This window comes from Balaenoptera physalus (assembly GCF_965194825.1).
Source record: "Balaenoptera physalus genome assembly, chromosome: 3".
Classification (NCBI taxonomy): Eukaryota; Metazoa; Chordata; class Mammalia; order Artiodactyla; family Balaenopteridae; genus Balaenoptera; species Balaenoptera physalus.
This window is the reverse complement of record NC_138890.1, coordinates 75,463,044-75,469,043: the sequence shown is the minus strand read 5'-3', so window position 1 is coordinate 75,469,043 and position 6,000 is coordinate 75,463,044. Positions and strand designations below refer to the sequence as shown.

The following is a 6,000-nucleotide window of genomic DNA, read 5'->3' as shown; positions in this document are numbered from 1 at the left end:
TAATCTTCTGCCTCCCCTCTGTGGGCAGACTGGACTGGAGAGTAGTCAGAAAACATCGGTTCCAATTTGTGTCTACAATTTGATGACTTGAGTGATGTTTGGCCTCTAGGAACTTTAGGAGGTTCACTAGAAAAACCGAGATAATAGCTACCACATTATATAGTCGAGAGGGTTACCTGAACTCACAAACGAAGTTCTCTATAGACAGCAAACGGAATGCAAACGTGAGCCACAGTTTACATTTCTAAGCAGCTGAATCGCTGATACAGCCCTGGATTTACAAGAAAGTGGGGGAAAACGTCAACCCAGTGAGGTCACTCCCTCTGGCCGGGCCCTAAAATTCTTTGGCACCTGAAGGGCTGTGCTCCGCACACCCGGAAAAGCCTCGGCACCCTGACTTGGCACAATGGCGCCCTTAGGCTCTCTGCTCATTCAAGCAGCGGGGAACTTTTCGTAGCTCCTCTAAACCATGGGAGCGTTTTCTCCCAGCTGTCTCCACAGACCTCGCCAAACGTCTCCTCCCAAGGCCTCACCCAGGGAGACATCGCGCATCCACAATTACTCCACGCTCCCTACGCTCACCGCCGGTGCGGAGGTGGGGAGGGAGGCGTGGCTTCGCCTTTATAAGCCTCGCCAGCCAATGAGCGTGCTGCCTTTCTTCCGGTCGGCGAGCCAACCAATCCGAGCAAGTCGGTGTAACCTTCGGCTCTACTCGGCTCTTTTCGCTGATGCGGGCAGCTCGAGTGGCCGCCGCCGCTAGAAAGACGCTTTCCTTTTTAATTTTTTTTCCAAGCGTTCACTTCCGGGTCCGGCGCCGATCCGGATGCCCGAGGCAGAAGGATGTTTGACCTCCGGATAAGCGAGGCGCCGCTGTGCATTCATTCCCGGCTGCATTGGTGGCGACAGCCGCGGCCCGGGCGGCGACTCTCCGGCCAGAGGCGGCGGTAGGACGCACCGGCAGTAGTGCGGGGACCGAGTCCGAGCTGCGTTATCTCCCTCGCTCGTTCCTTCCCCCCTACCTCGCTCGCTCCCTCCCTGCGTGCCTCGCTTTCCTCCTCCGGCCGCCGGCGGGTGCGATGTGCCGCCGCCGCTGCCCCAGCCGCCGCTGACTGACGGACCGGGGGGCGCCGCCCGCGCCCGGGACCGACCCGCCACTTGCGGCCGCGCCTTTGAGGTAAAGCCCCGTTCGCGTTGGCGCCTGGCCGGGAGGCCCCGGCCCGCCGGCTGCCTCGGCGCGGCCGCGGCGCCCTCCTGCCCGGGTGGGGCTGGGCGGGCTGGGGTCCCGGGCTGGGTGGGGTGGGGTGCGGCGGGGGCGGCGCCGCCGGCGCGGGCCCCGGAGGGGGGTGGGCGAGGACCCGGGCGGGCGGCGCGGAGGCGCGGGCTGGAGACGGCCGCGGCCGGGGGGCGAGGGCGCCTCGGGCTCGCTGGGCAGGGAGGGGTCCGCGGGCGGCGGGCCGGGCTGGCAGTAGAAGTTGCCCGAGTGGTGCGGAGCGAGTGGGGACGGCGGGGAGGTGGGCGAGCTGGGAAAAGGCAGAGGGTTTTGGGGGGAGGGTTGAGAGGTCGGGAGTGCAGCCCCCAGCGCCCCGCGATTGTGTCCAGACAATTCCCTTCGGAGCGGGGATTTTAGGCAGGCCCTTCAGAGTGGGGATTTTAGGCAGGAGGGAGGGAGCCGTCGGTCGGCTGGAGGAGGTGTCAGGGGCCAGCATTCATTTCTGGGAGAAACTTCCCGATGGGGTGTTTGTTTTAAGGGGGGGGGGTAGGGATTTACCTGTTCGATAGAGCTTTTGACTTAGCTCAGAACTTATCCAAGGCATTAGTCGGGGGCTCAAAATTACTCTGATGGTTACTGTTAGGGTGTTGCTTTGTTTCTCCCACTTGCAGAGGGGAAGTGACCCACAGGAGCGTCGGCTCTCTTGGTCCACAGCCCCCGCGTTTCTTTTCTGCGGGGTGGTGATGGAGATGTGTGTTTGCTCCTGGGGTGGGTAGTTAGGCCTGTGTTAACGATCATTCCAGTTCTCCCAGGGAAGGAGGAAAAGTTAATGGGTGGGAGTGTGTGTGGGAGATGGCTACTGTTGCTACACTGTGCGAATTAGTTTTAACTCTGTTGTAATGAGTACCAAGGCTGGTCAGCAAGTGACCCTTTTTTAACCTTTGGTTTTAGAACATCGACTTTAATTGGACAATTAAAAACCTACTGATTTTTAATAAGTTAAGGAAAGAAGTTAGTACTTATTTCTTTTACGTTTGCAATTACTTCTTGTGATAGGAATGACATTTGCCCACAGATAGTAAAAGAGGTTAGACTATATCTGAGTTGGAATACTTTTTAAAATTAAAAATATCTAATTAGTAAAGCCATGTATATATTTTTGAAGAATATTTGCTTTTCCTGTAAATAAGCAGATTGTGAAAGAAAAATATCACAAAAGTTATAAGATGTGAGGCCAATTTAAGAAAACATTTCCCACCAAAAATCAGATCTGGTTTGTGACATTCTTAATAACTTTTTTGGCAGAGGAGAGTGGAGAGTTGTGTTTAGTGTATTTTGTAATTATTCCCAAACTTTGCTCCAACTGTATTCTGAGCTAAGATCAATTATTTTCTTATTTTATATACATTAGCCTTTATAGTTGCACAAAAGATGAAAATCATATTTATGGGAATTGGAAGAAAGGTGTAATAAAATAAATTGCATGGCTTTGGTATAGATTTGTAGCAGAGTGTATAGACACTTTTGCATTCAGGGTGCTTGCATTTCTGGATATGCCTCAGGTATAAGGAGTAAGTAGTTCTTATTAGAATGGGGGACAGAAAGTTTAATTTTAATGTTGATATGTATGAGACTTTTGGGGGAATCTTGGAAAATGATTATCTTTTCTGATGGTTTATTGTGCTCACTGACCTCTTCTAACATTCATCAACTTAAAAACTAATGCATTATATAATTATTGACATTTTCATTGTTAGATTTGCAAGCATTAACTATTAACAAAATCTTCAGCACACAGAAATCACTTATTCCTTCAAATAAAAGAACTAGGATTAGAACAAAGGAATAGTTTAGATCAACCTGAACCTTTACTTTGTGCAGGCGACTTTTACTGTGTGGTGAGGATGGAGGAGTGGTAGAAACATGAGGAGGACTAAGACCCAGTAGCTACCTTTAAGGGAGAAGCAGACACGCACAGAAGTAATTGCAACACAGGACTCCTGTGGGGTTTATTAGAAATGTATCGAAGCATGCGTGTGTGTGTGTGTGTGTGTGTGTGTGTGTGTGTGTGTGTCTGTGAGATACCAATTTTGACTGGGGAATTATAAACGAGTTTAGAGCTAGTAATACCCCATTTGGGGCTTAAGATATTTTAATGGTCAAAATGGGTCTGTGTGTGTGTGGGGTGGTGTGGGTAGTTTTGTAGGTGAAGGGAGCAGTTGAGAATCGGCATGCTGGTTTGGTATCATGGGGCCTGTTGAGCTGGACCTAAGGCTGCTGTGCCAGGAGGTCTCTGTGGGAATTGAAGCTGTAAAATTAGGTGGAGATCAGTCCATGGACATCTAGAATGCTTTGTATTTAAAAGTGAGTCAGTTTAAAGTATGAAGGTCCAAGTGTATAGATTCTATGCTGATAGCAAGTAGGTAGGCAAATAAGGCTAGTAAGTTTAAAGGAAACAAATTAGAATAGTCAGTTTGTTATCATTCATGCTAATGGAGGAAAGCAGAAGAGTATATAATCTAAAACAGTTCCTGCATGGCTTTGTCATATTTCTTTGCTTGCATTTGGATATGAGCGTGTGGTAACCTGGTAATTGGTTTTATATGAAATAAATCTAGATTTTAAACATATGACTTGGGAAGAAATGGGAATCTTTCCATTTTCTTCTCTGGGTCCCCTCTGTAATCCCCTTCATGCTGGGAATAGACCATCATTCTGGTGTGGTTTATTGGTTCAGATTTTTTCAGAATGGAACAAGTAGTTGTTTAGTTTCAAAGGGCTTCCCAAAAGGATGTATCAAACTAAATAGTGGGAATGCTGAAACAATAAATAACAAAATACAGGTCATTGGATAGTTATATTATTGTTAATACACTTTAAGGTGAGATTTGCTCTGGATAAAGTGAAATGTGAAGAATCTACATAGGAAGAGAATTGACTATACCAGTAAGATGACAACATGAGAAACTTCCACAGTTATGGATAAATATATACAGGGATTTTAGTCATCTTAAATATTGACGACTCTAAAAAATTTAATCCCAAACTTAATCATTATCAAAGGAGTGCATAGAAAAATATCACCCTTATGACACCATTGTTTAATCATCCAGTCATGTAACAGGGGAGATTGTTTGATAGTTTTTTACTGACTATTCCCCTCTTAGTGTTCAATAAGGATTTACATTATAACTGAATTTGTATCTTGAACCTCCCGATAATAACAATACCTATTACAATTTATTAAGTGCCCACTTTGTCTAAGGACCATAAATGATAAGTGTTAAGACGAGTCTGTGAGTTAGGTGGTGTACGCCTTGCTTTTGACAGTAGGAGGCAGAGTTTTCTAGAATTTAAGCAACCTGTTTAAGATATATCTTGGAAGTAGCAGAGTGCATATTTAAATCTTTTTCTTTTTTTTTCTGACTTCACAGTCTTAGACCAATGATGTCCTCTCTAATCTTCCATCTTCTTCCTTTTTGTCTTTTCTCATGCAGTTGGCACTTAGTGGTATTGATTGGTGTTGTTAGTATGTGTTTGGGTGCTTGTTCTTTAAGATATAATTTCTTTGGAAATGGCGGTTTTGGGATATCTGTAGTTCTCTACTAGTAGTGAGTCTCTAGGAGCAGAAGATATGGTTCTAGTAATGTAAGCTACCTCAGAGTATCATTTTTGTGCTGATCTGTAGGAAAGAACCATACATGAGATTGTTAATGTATGGAAATCAAGTGTGTATTGTCTATTAATGTGAAGTGACTTTGGAGAGCCTCTGAACTAGTCAGAAAACATGGAATGGGACAGATAAGCGGGGATGGGTAAGTTTTAGAGACACAGTGGAGACTGCTGTTAGCCATGTTTTTTCTAGCTCCCTTCTCAAAGCTGAGATTTAGGAACTATAAATGTTTGGGTTTCCTTCTATAATGGGACCTATGGAAGGTGCATAGTGATTTGTTCTTAAACTCTATTATATTATGTTCTCTCCTTCTACTCCCTGCCAATCATCCTAGTTCTGAGGAAGAATTCTTAACAGTGAACTTGAAGTGCTTGTGTATTTGGTAGATAAGACACACGTTTTGATCATTTTCTTTACTAATGATATATCATATAGTTATAATTTAATTAAATGAAAATCTATAGCTAAAATCTATGTCCACATGACTATATCACGTCCACATTTTTTATAGCTTTTACTGTAATTAGTAAAATCTCATGATGTATATAATCTTTTTCTTAAACACAAATTTCTAATGCTTTCTTCTTCAGTGAGGTAATGCAGATTTTAACTGTATTCAAATTTATTACATATATTTAGTTGATTTTGTGTTGAACTACTTTCCTTAGCTGATAGCTACGTTAGAAGAACAAGGGGGCGGGGGAGAGGGTTTCTCTGCCATTATATTCTTCATCATGATTGAGAAAATTTATATAAAGTGCCGTGATGTGATGCCTGGCACATAGCAGGCACTATGCAAATCTTCTCTTAAATTTAGGAGTTGCTGATCTATATGAGTTGTCAGAGTGTTGATTGGTGCGTAGAATGAGCAAAGACTTTTGGGGATAGCCTATTACAGGAGAATCTCTGAGCTCACCTCTCTTTAACCCACTCAAAAGATTAAGTTATTACTCTTCATTCATTTACTACTTGATGTCCATGCTACATTAAATGGCAGTAGACTATCCTCTAGTTTGTTCTTGAACTTTTATTCCCACCGGTTATTGTATACCGTGTATACCTACCAAGAATCATTTGTTTGTGTACCCAACAAATTGTTAATGGCAGTTGTACTTGT

The 6,000-nt window shown here is 44.6% G+C and overlaps 1 protein-coding gene across 9 annotated transcripts in view; it reads left to right on the top strand.

The window, feature by feature from the left end:
* The first annotated feature begins 800 nt into the window (after nt 1-800).
* Nucleotides 801-6,000, top strand: part of CSNK1G3 (casein kinase 1 gamma 3) — a 127,750-nt gene continuing 122,550 nt past the window's right edge. For 2 of the 9 annotated variants that reach the window (XM_082457899.1, XM_082457898.1), the window contains exon 1: nt 801-1,174. The gene's annotated coding sequence lies outside the window, so the exon portion shown is untranslated. The remainder of the gene's footprint in view (nt 1,175-6,000) is intronic. The other 7 variants (XM_082457896.1, XM_082457895.1, XM_082457903.1 and 4 more) reach the window with 4 other exon arrangements.